Below are 12,937 nucleotides of genomic sequence, written 5' to 3' on the forward strand. Positions count from 1 at the left end.
TCCACTGTCAGAATAGTTTTTAATCATATCTGTTTTTATTGGTTTTATATTTATTTATTTTTAGTTTTTATTCAGTCATTGGTGGAGCATAATATGTATATATATTTTTTTATTTTATTTTATGTTTTACAATTTTTTTTAACATGACTGTGCAGCACTTTGGAAACGTTATTGTTGTTTAAATGTGCTATATAAATAAAGTGGATTGGATTGCTACATCTGTAAGTGCGAGTTAAAACTCTACTATGCAAAGCCACAGGCATTTATCAACAACACCCGTACATGTAAACGGCTTTGCTGGGGCCCGAGCTCATCTAAGATGGACTGACGCGGAGTGGAAAAGTGTTCTGTGGTCTGACTAGTCCGACATGTTGCCATCCAGGCAACGTTATCATGGACGCCCCTGCTTATTTCAGTTAGACGATGCCAGGCCACGTGCAATATGAAGGCTAAAATATGAGAAGCACGCGCGTGTTTGTGTGTTTTTACATTTGAAGTGTTGGTGTTTTGTTTTTGTTTGTTTTTTTTAGTGTGTGGCACTTGTGCGAGGTGCTAATCACACACGCAAACACGCGGCGTGGCGGTTGCCTAGCGACCGGCTCTCTGTTATTATGTTTACTGGGAGCGTTGGCCGGCGAGTATTAAGAGGGGACGATGCGTTCAAGTGACCCCGCGGCTCGGGAAAACTATTATTATCCAAAACAAGGCACTCGGCGGACGGCTGGCCCCGCCCCCAAGTGACTCTCCGCCCCCCCCCCACGGCTAAGTAGCGCTCGCCGACAAGTCGCGGTAATTAGCCCTTGTGAAATGCCAGCACGCCGCGGGGCTACGCTAGGGCGGCGTGCTAGCGGCGTGCTAATGGCTAAACAACATGATGAGTCCTCCGGGGTGAGGCCTAATTATAGCCTAGCTTGTAGCATCCGCGCTAGGAGTTAGTGCTTAGCATTAGCGCTTAGCATTGGGCTAGCTCACAAAGAAGGGGGCGGGGCTAATGAGCGACTTTGAATGACACGCCGTTCAATTGTTGCCGCTGTATTTCTAAACAGGTGTGTGTGTGTGTGTGTGTGGTCACCATGGTAACCGTGTCTCCTCCGTCACGACAACGACGACGTTGGTCTGAACATCAGCTGGCTGCCATGGCAACTGGAGAGACCTGTCAGTCATGTGACCTGTCCAGGTGACACCTGATGATGATGATGATGATGTGATTAAGAGGAAGATGGTGATGTTTGATGATGTGATGAAGATGAAGATGTGATTAAGATGAAGATGAAGATTATGACGAAGATAAAGATGAGATGAAGACGAAGATGACGATGATGGTGAGGATGATGAAGATTAACATGAAGATGATAATGATGAAGATGATGATGCTGATGATGTTGATGAAGATGAAGATGAGATGAAGAAGAAGATGACAGTGATGTTGATGAGAATGATGATTAAAATGAAGATGATGATGATAATGATGAAGATGATGATGATAATGATGAAGATGATGAAGCTAATGATATTGATGAAGATGAGGGTGATGATGATGCAGAAGACGACGATGAAGATGAGGGTGATGATGGTGATGATGAAGATGATGATGATGATGAAGATTAAAATGAAGATGATGATGGTGAGGATGTTGAATATGAAGATGATGGTGATGAAGATGATGATGAAGATTAAAATGAAGATGATGGTGATGATGATGGTGATGAAGATGATGTGATTAAGATGAAGATGAAGATTATGATGAAGATAAAGATGAGATGAAGACGAAGATGATGATGAAGGTGATGGTGATGATGATAAAGATTAACATGAAGATGAAGATGATGATGATGATGATGATGAAGATTAAAATGAAGATGATGATGGTGATGATGTTGAATATGAAGATGATGGTGATGAAGATGATGATGAAGATTAAAATGAAGATGATGATGGTGATGATGATGAGATGATGTTGATGATGATGGTGATGAAGATGATGGTGATGATGAAGATGATGTGATTAAGATGAAGATGAAGATTATGATGAAGATAAAGATGAGATGAAGACGAAGATGATGATGAAGGTGATGGTGATGATGATAAAGATTAACATGAAGATGAAGATGATGATGATGATGAAGATTAAAATGAAGATGATGATGGTGATGATGATGAAGATTAACATGAAGATGAAGATGATGATGATGAAGATTAAAATGAAGATGATGATGGTGATGATGATGAAGATTAACATGAAGATGAAGATGATGATGATGATGAAGATTAAAATGAAGATGATGATGGTGATGATGATGAAGATTAACATGAAGATGATGTGATGATGATGAAGATTAAAATGAAGATGTGATGATGATAATGATGAAGATGATGAAGCTGATGATGTTGATGAAGATGAGGGTGATGATGATGCAGAAGACAACGATGAAGATGATGAGGATGATGATGTTGAAGATGATTATGATGAAGATTAAAATGAAGATGATGTTGAATATGAAGATGAAAGTGATGATGATGATGATGGTGATGTTGAAGATGGTGATGATGAAGATGATGAAGATGATGTGATTAAGATGAAGATGAAGATGATGGTGATGATGATGAAATGATGTTGAAGATGATGATGATGATGATGGTGATGATGATGTGATTAAGATGAAGATGAAGATGATGGTGATGATGATGATGGTGAAATGATGTTGAAGATGATGATGATGGTGATGTTGAAGATGGTGATGATGAAGATGATGACGATGATGTGATTAAGATGAAGATGAAGATTATGATGAAGATAAAGATGAGATGAAGACGAAGATGATGATGAAGATGATGGTGATGATGATGAAGATTAACACGAAGATGATGATAATAATGACGAAGATGATGATGATGGTGATGATGATGTGATTAAGATGAAGATGAAGATGATGATGATGATGATGATGAAATGATGTTGAAGATGATGATGATGATGGTGGTGATGTTGAAGATGGTGATGATGAAGATGATGAAGATGATGTGATTAAGATGAAGATGAAGATTATGATGAAGATAAAGATGAGATGAAGACGAAGATGATGATGAAGATAATGATGAAGATTAACACGAAGATGATGATAATAATGACGAAGATGATGATGTTGGTGATGATGATGAATACGAAGATGATGATGAAGATAATGATGAAGATTAACACGAAGATGATGATAATAATGACGAAGATGATGATGTTGGTGATGATGATGAAGACGAAGATGACAATGATGGTGATGAGGATGAAGATGTTGATGATGGTGTTGATTAAAATGAAGATGATGATGTTGGTGATGATGATGAATATTAAAATGAAGATGATGATGTGACGATGATGATAATAATGATGAAGATGATGATGTTGGTGATGATGATGAATACGAAGATGATGATGAAGATGATGATGAAGATTAACACGAAGATGATGATAATAATGACGAAGATGATGATGTTGGTGATGATGATGAAGACGAAGATGACAATGATGGTGATGAGGATGAAGATGTTGATGATGGTGTTGATTAAAATGAAGATGATGATGTGACGATGATGATGAATATTAAAATGAAGATGATGATGTGACGATGATGATAATAATGATGAAGATGATGAAGCTAATGATGACGATGAAGATGAAGATGATGATGATGATGATGATGAATATTAAAATGAAGATGATGATGTGACGATGATGATAATAATGATGAAGATGATGAAGCTAATGATGACGATGAAGATGAAGATGATGATGATGATGATGATGTGATGTTGAAGATGATGGTGATGATGGGATTATTACGATGATGATGAAGATGAACATGATGAAGATTAAGATTAAAATGAAGATGATGATGATGAAGGGATTATTACGATGATGATGATGATGACGATGAAGATGATGATGATGATGTGATGTTGAAGATGATGATGACGATGAAGATGATGATGTGATGTTGAAGATGACGATGATGTTGAAGATGATGCTCTAAAAAAACATGCCCACAAGTCTGTGTGTGTGTGTGTGTGTGTGTGTGTGTGTGTGTGTGTGTGTGTGTGTGTGTGTGTGTGTGTGTGTGTGTGTGTGTGTGTGTGTGTGTGTGTGTGTGTGTGTGAGCAGAGATCATGTTACCTGTTCAGAGGTGACATCTGTCCTGCCTGTCAATCACACATCTCCACACCAGCAGGGGGCGCCATGCTGACACTCACTTCCTGTCGGAGGACACGCCCCCTGAGAGGTCACAACATGCTCACCTTCATCCAGCACAGGATGTTTACATCACAGTGCAAGTTGATCTGCACTTCACAGGAAGTAGATCTACACTTCACAGGAAGTAGATCTACGCTTCACAGGAAGTAAATCTACACTTCACAGGAAGTAAATCTACACTTCACAGGAAGTAGATCTGTATTTTACAGGAAGTAGATGTGTACTACACAGAAAGTAGGTGTGTAATTTACATTAAATTGATTTGTAATTTACAGGAAGTTGATCAATACATCACAGGAAGTACATCTATACTTCACAGGAAGTAGATGTGTACTTCACATAAGGGAACTAGATCTGGTATTCACAGGAAGTAGATGCGTACTTCACATAAAGGTATTTGATATGTTATTCACAGGAAGTAGATATGTTATTCACAGGAAGTAACTGTGTACATCACATAAGTGAAGTAGATGTGTACTTCACAGGAAGTAGATGTGTCCGTCACATAAGGGAACTAGATATGTACTTCACAGGAAGTAGATGTGTATTTTACAGGAAGTAGATCTGTATTTTACAGGAAGTAGATGTGTACTACACAGAAAGTAGGTGTGTAATTTACATTAAATTGATTTGTAATTTACAGGAAGTTGATCAATACATCACAGGAAGTACATCTATACTTCACAGGAAGTAGATGTGTACTTCACATAAGGGAACTAGATCTGTTATTCACAGGAAGTAGATGTGTACTTCACAGGAAGTAGATGCGTACTTCACAGGAAGTAGATGTGTACTTCACATAAAGGTATTTGATATGTTATTCACAGGAAGTAGATATGTTATTCATAGGAAGTAGATATGTTATTGACAGGAAGTAGCTGTGTACATCACATAGGTGAAGTAGATGTGTACTTCACAGGAAGTAGATCTGTTATTCACAGGAAGTAGATGTGTCCGTCACATAAGGGAACTAGATCTGTTATTCACAGGAAGTAGATATATACTTCACAGGAAGTAGATGTGTACTTCACATAAAGGTATTTGATCTGTTATTCACAGGAAGTAGATATGTTATTCACAGGAAGTAAAATCTGTTATTCACAGGAAGTAGATATGTTATTCCCATAAGTGAAGTAGATTTGTACTTCACAGGAAGTAGATCTGTTATTCACAGGAAGTAGATGTGTCCGTCACATAAGGGAACTAGTTCTGTTTTTACAGGAAGTAGATATGTTATTCACAGGAAGTAACTGTGTACTTCACATGAGTGAAGTAGATCTGTAATTCACAGGAAGTAGATCTGTAATTCACAGGAAGTAGATCTGTAATTCACAGGAAGTAGATGTGTCCGTCACATAAGGGAACTAGATCTGTTATTCACAGGAAGTAGATCTGTAATTCACAGGAAGTAGATGTGTCCATCACATAAGGGAACTAGATCTGTTATTCACAGGAAGTAGATATATACTTCACAGGAAGTAATGTGTACTTCACATAAAGGTATTTGATCTGTTAGTCACAGGAAGTAGATATGTTATTCACAGGAAGTAGATCTGTTATTCACAGGAAGTAGATCTGTTATTCACAGGGAGTAAAATCTGTTATTCACAGGAAGTAGATATGTTATTCACCTAAGTGAAGTAGATCTGTAATTCACAGGAAGTAGATCTGTAATTCACAGGAAGTAGATGTGTCCGTCACATAAGGGAACTAGTTCTGTTTTTACAGGAAGTAGATATGTTATTCACAGGAAGTAACTGTGTACTTCACATGAGTGAAGTAGATGTGTACTTCACAGGAAGTAGATCTGTAATTCACAGGAAGTATATCTGTTATTCACAGGAAGTAGATGTGTCCGTCACATAAGGGAACTAGATCTGTTATTCACAGGAAGTAGATCTGTAATTCACAGGAAGTAGATGTGTCCGTCACATAAGGGAACTAGATCTGTTATTCACAGGAAGTAGATCTGTAATTCACAGGAAGTAGATGTGTCCATCACATAAGGGAACTAGATCTGTTATTCACAGGAAGTAGATCTGTAATTCACAGGAAGTAGATCTGTAATTCACAGGAAGTAGATGTGTCCATCACATAAGGGAACTAGATCTGTTATTCACAGGAAGTAGATCTGTAATTCACAGGAAGTACATGTGTCCATCACATAAGGGAACTAGATCTGTTATTCACAGGAAGTTGATCTGTTATTCACAGGAAGTAGATGTGTCCGTCACATAAGGGAACTAGATCTGTTATTCACAGGAAGTAGATCTGTAATTCACAGGAAGTAGATGTGTCCGTCACATAAGGGAACTAGATCTGTTATTCACAGGAAGTAGATGTGTCCGTCACATAAGGGAACTAGATCTGTTATTCACAGGAAGTAGATCTGTAATTCACAGGAAGTAGATGTGTCCGTCACATAAGGGAACTAGATCTGTTATTCACAGGAAGTAGATCTGTAATTCACAGGAAGTAGATGTGTCCGTCACATAAGGGAACTAGATCTGTTATTCACAGGAAGTAGATGCTGACCTTCAGCCCGGCGGCCACGCATCCATTTACTCACATTTCTCAAATACCAGGCCGCCACACACGCTCATTTGCATAACCACGCGGCGTGCACTCACCTCGCCACGTACACGCCGCCGCAGATAAATGAGGGGACGGAAAATGCCAGAACCTCTACACCTTCACCCCGTCACGCCTCCGCTGAGGACGTGTGTGTGTGTGTGTGTGTGTGTGTGTGTGTGTGTGTGTGTGTGTGTGTGTGTATAAAAAAGTGACAACAGAAACAACACGAGCTAAATGGCAGCCTGCGCCTCACTTTCTCCTCAACATTTAGTGTTTGCTAATATGAACGTGCTATTGAACATTTAAAAACCATAGCGTTGTGAGCTAACATGCTAATAAACATTTAATATTGCCCTTGCTAGCTAACATGCTAATAAACATTTAGTATTGCCCTTGCTAGCTAACATGCTAACATTTGATATTGTCCTTCCTAGCTAACATGCTAATAAACATTTACTATTGCCCTTGCTAGCTAACATGCTAATAAACATTTGATATTGTCTTTCCTAGCTAACATGCTAATAAACATTTGATATTGCCCTTCCTAGCTAACATGCTAATAAACATTTGATATTGCCCTTCCTAGCTAACATGCTAATAAACATTTAATATTGCCCTTGCTAGCTAACATGCTACTAAACATTTAATATTGCCCTTGCTAGCTAACATGCTAATAAATATTTGATATTGCCCTTCCTAACATGTTAATAAACATTTGATATTGTCTTTCCTAGCTAGCATGCTAATAAACATTTGATATTGCCCTTCCTAACATGCTAATAAACATTTGATATTGCCCTTCCTAGCTAACATGCTAATAAACATTTAATATTGCCCTTCCTAGCTAACATGCTAATAAACATTTAATATTGCCCTTCCTAGCTAACATGCTAATAAACATTTAATATTGCCCTTCCTAGCTAACATGTTAATAAACATTTGAAATTGCCCTTCCTAGCTAACATGCTAATAACCATTTAATATTGCCCTTGTTAGCTAACATGCTAATAAACATTTGATATTGCCCTTCCTAGCTAACATGCTAATAAACATTTAATATTACCCTTGCTAGCTAACATGCTAATAAACATTTAATATTGCCCTTCCTAGCTAACATGCTAATAAATATTTGATATTGCCCTTCCTAAAATGCTAACAAACATTTGATATTGCCCTTCCTAGCTAACATGCTAATAAACATGTGATATTGCCCTTCCTAGCTAACATGCTAATAAACATTTAATATTGCACTTGCTAGCTAACATGCTAATAAACATTTGATATTGCCCTTCCTAGCTAACATGCTAATAAACATTTCATATTGCCCTTGCTAGCTAACATGCTAATAAACATTTGATATTGTCTTTCCTAGCTAACATGCTACTAAACATTTGATATTGCCCTTGCTAGCTAACATGCTAATAAACATTTGATATTGCCCTTCCTAGCTAACATGCTACTAAACATTTGATATTGCCCTTCCTAGCTAACATGCTAATAAACATTTGGAATTGCCCTTCCTAGCTAACATGCTAATAAACATGTGATATTGCCCTTCCTAGCTAACATGCTAATAAACATTTAATATTGCCCTTGCTAGCTAACATGCTAATAAACATTTGATATTGCCCTTCCTAGCTAACATGCTAATAAACATTTAACGCTAGCATATCCAGTCAACATGCTAATAGACATTTACAATTAGCCTTGCGAGCTAATAAGCTGATCAACAATTCATATTAGCCTTGCTCGCTAACTTGCTAACAAACATTGAAAGTTAGCATTTCTACTCAACATGCTAACTGAGGGCAGCTAAGAGGAGCTCCTCCAAGGCTCAGGTGGAGGAGAGGAGGAGGTGTTGAGGTGGTGTCCGAGTGAGGAAGACAGGAGAACATTCCAAGAGTCAAATGTCAAAGTGCTCTTAGCCGCTGTTTGCTAAACACTCGCCGTAATGACTTGGAGTCTTCAGCGTTCAAGGAGCGTGGCGAGTGATGAGACGCAGAGAGTGATGAGGCGAAGAAGAGGCCACAACAACAACAACGAGGGAGAAGAAGAAGTTGGGAGTGAAGTGGAGACGTCACCAAGAAGATGGAGGAGCTAGCCCGCCTGCTAGCCTACATGCTAACTCCACCAACGCCACAGGTCAATGTTGACCTTCATTCATTCATTCATTCATTCATTCATTCATTTATCACAGGCTGAAATACTGTAGTACAAGTAATGTCATGTAGTACAAGTAATATGTAGTAGTAGTAGTGATATTGTACAAGTAAGATAATGTAGTAGACTGAACAACATCAAAAGCTGGGACTGAACAACATCAAAAGCTGGCACTGAACAAGATCAGAAGCTGGGACTGAACAACATCAAAAGCTGGCACTGAACAACATCAAAAGCTGGGACTGAACAAGATCAGAAGCTGGGACTGAACAACATAAAAGACTGGGACTGAACAAAATCAAAGACTGGGACTGAACAACATCAAAAGCTGGCACTGAACAAGATCAGAAGCTGGGACTGAACAACATAAAAGACGGACTGAACAACATCAAAAGCTGGGACTGAACAACATCAAAAGCTGGCACTGAACAAGATCAGAAGCTGGGACTGAACAACATCAAAAGCTGAGGTTGAACAACATAAAAAGCTGGGACTGAACAACATCAGAAGCTGGGACTGAACAACATCAAAAGACTGGGACTGAACAACATCAAAAGCTGGCACTGAACAACATCAAAAGCTGGGACTGAACAAGATCAGAAGCTGGGACTGAACAACATAAAAGACTGGGACTGAACAAAATCAAAGACTGGGACTGAACAACATCAAAAGCTGGCACTGAACAAGATCAGAAGCTGGGACTGAACAACATCAAAAGCTGAGGTTGAACAACATCAAAAGCTGAGACTGAACAAGATCAGAAACGGACTGAACAAGATCAGAAGCTGGGACTGAACAACATAAAAGATGGACTGAACAACATCAAAAGCTGGGACTGAACAACATCAAAAGCTGGCACTGAACAAGATCAGAAGCTGGGACTGAACAACATCAAAAGCTGAGGTTGAACAACATAAAAAGCTGGGACTGAACAACATCAAAAGACTGGGACTGAACAACATAAAAAGCTGGCACTGAACAAGATCAGAAGCTGGGACTGAACAAGATCAGAAGCTGGGACTGAACAACATCAAAAGCTGAGACTGAACAACATCAAAAGCTGAGACTGAACAAGATCAGAAACGGACTGAACAAGATCAGAAGCTGGGACTGAACAACATAAAAGACGGACAGAATAACATCAAAGTCTGGGACTGAACGACATCAAAGATTGGGAATGAACAACATCGAAAGCTGAGACTGAACAAGATCAGAAGCTGGGACTGAACAACATAAAACACGGACTGAGCAACATCAAAGACTGGGACTGAACGACATCAAAGATTGGAAATGAACAACATCAAAATCTGAGACTGAACAAGATCAGAAGCTGGGACTGAACAAACTCAAAAACTGGGACGGAACAACATCAAAAGCTGGCGCAGAACATCATCAAAAGCTGAGACTGAACAAGATCAGAAGCTGGGACTGAACAACATCAAAGACGGACTGAACAACATCAAAAGCTGGCACTGAACAAGATCAGAAGCTGGGACTGAACAACATCAAAGACTGGAAATGAACAACATCAAAATCTGAGACTAAACAAGATCAGAAGCTGGGACTGAACAAACTCAAAAACTGGGACGGAACAACATCAAAAGCTGGCGCAGAACATCATCAAAAGCTGAGACTGAACAAGATCAGAAGCTGGGACTGAACAAGATCAGAAGCTGGGACTGAACAAGATCAGAAACGGACTGAACAAGATCAGAAGCTGGGACTGAACAACATCAAAGACGGACTGAACAACATCAAAAGCTGGGACTGAACAAGATCAGAAGCTGGGACTGAACAAGATCAGAAGCTGGGACTGAACAAGATCAGAAGCTGGGACTGAACAACATCAAAAGCTGAGACTGAACAACATCAAAAGCTGAGACTGAACAAGATCAGAAACGGACTGAACAAGATCAGAAGCTGGGACTGAACAACATCAAAAGCTGGCACTGAAGAAGATCAGAAGCTGGGACTGAACAACATCAAAAGCTGAGACTGAACAAGATCAGAAACGGACTGAACAAGATCAGAAGCTGGGACTGAACAACATAAAAGACGGACTGAACAACATCAAAGATTGGGAATGAACAACATCAAAAGCTGAGGCTGAACAAGATCAGAAGCTGGGACTGAACAAGTCAAAAGCTGGCACTGAACAAGATCAAAGACTGGGACTGAACAACATCAAAGACTGGGACTGAACAACATCAAAAGCTGAGGCTGAACAAGATCAGAAACTGAGACTGATCAAGATCAAAATCTGGCACTGAACAAGATCAAAGACTGGGACTGAACAACATCAAAGACTGGGACTGAACAACATCAAAGACTGGGACTGAACAACATAAAGGACTGGGACTGAACAAGATCAAAAGCTGAGACTGAACAAGATCAGAAGCTGAGACTGAACAAACTCAAAGACTGGGACGGAACAACATCAAAAGCTGGCGCAGAACATCATCAAAAGCTGAGACTGAACAAGATCAGAAGCTGGGACTGAACAACATCAAAGACGGACTGAACAACATCAAAAGCTGGCACTGAAGAAGATCAGAAGCTGGGACTGAACAACATCAAAAGCTGAGACTAAACAAGATCAGAAACGGACTGAAGAAGATCAGAAGCTGGGACTGAACAACATAAAAGACGGACTGAACAACATCAAAGACTGGGACTGAACGACATCAAAGATTGGGAATGAACAACATCAAAAGCTGGCACTGAACAAGATCAGAAGCTGGAACTGAACAACATCAAATGACTGGAACTGAACAACATCAAAAGACTGGAACTGAACAAGATCAAAAGACTGGAACTGAACAAGATCAAAAGTTGGGACTGAACAACATGAATACATGTTACATGTAACGTGCTACATTGAATCACATACATGTAACATGTTACCTGTCATCACGCACATGAACACACTTCACATAAAGCCGTGTAAATATAACAAGTTACATTGAGTCACATACATGTAACATGTTACCTGTTGTCACGCACACAAACACATGTCACATATAGTTGTATGCATGTAACGCGGTACATTATGTCACATACATGTAACATGTTACCTGTCGTCATGCACATGAATACACGTTGCATTTAGTTGTGTACATGTAATGTGTTACATTGAGTCATATACTAGTAACATGGTACATACACTTTAGTGTATGTAACAGTAGTGTATGTAACAGTAGTGTTTGTAACAGGTAGTAGTGTAGTGTATGTAACAGTAGTGTCTGTAACAGGTAGTAGTGTAGTGTCTGTAACAGGAGTGTTTGTAACAGGTAGTAGTGTAGTGTCTGTAACAGGAGTGTTTGTAACGGGTAGTAGTGTAGTGTCTGTAACAGGAGTGTTTGTAACAGGTAGTAGTGTAGTGTCTGTAACAGGAGTGTTTGTAACAGGTAGTAGTGTAGTGTCTGTAACAGGAGTGTTTGTAACAGGTAGTAGTGTAGTGTCTGTAACAGGAGTGTCTGTAACAGGTAGTAGTGTAGTGTCTGTAACAGGAGTGTTTGTAACAGGTAGTAGTGTAGTGTCTGTAACAGGAGTGTCTGTAACAGGTAGTAGTGTAGTGTCTGTAACAGTAGTGTGTGTAACAGGTAGTAGTGTAGTGTCTGTAACAGTAGTGTCTGTAACAGGTAGTAGTGTAGTGTATGTAACAGTAGTGTCTGTAACAGGTAGTAGTGTAGTGTATGCAACAGTAGTGTCTGTAACAGGTAGTAGTGTAGTGTATGTAGCAGTAGTGTCTGTAACAGGTAGTAGTGTAGTGTATGTAACAGTAGTGTCTGTAACAGGTAGTAGTGTAGTGTATGTAACAGTAGTGTCTGTAACAGTAGTGTCTGTAACAGGTAGTAGTGTAGTGTCTGTAACAGTAGTGTATGTAACAGGTAGTAGTGTAGTGTATGTAACAGTAGTGTATGTAACAGGTAGTAGTGTAGTGTATGTAACAGTAGTGTA

This window comes from Nerophis ophidion, linkage group LG24 (genome assembly GCF_033978795.1).
Source record: "Nerophis ophidion isolate RoL-2023_Sa linkage group LG24, RoL_Noph_v1.0, whole genome shotgun sequence".
Lineage (NCBI taxonomy): Eukaryota > Metazoa > Chordata > Actinopteri > Syngnathiformes > Syngnathidae > Nerophis > Nerophis ophidion.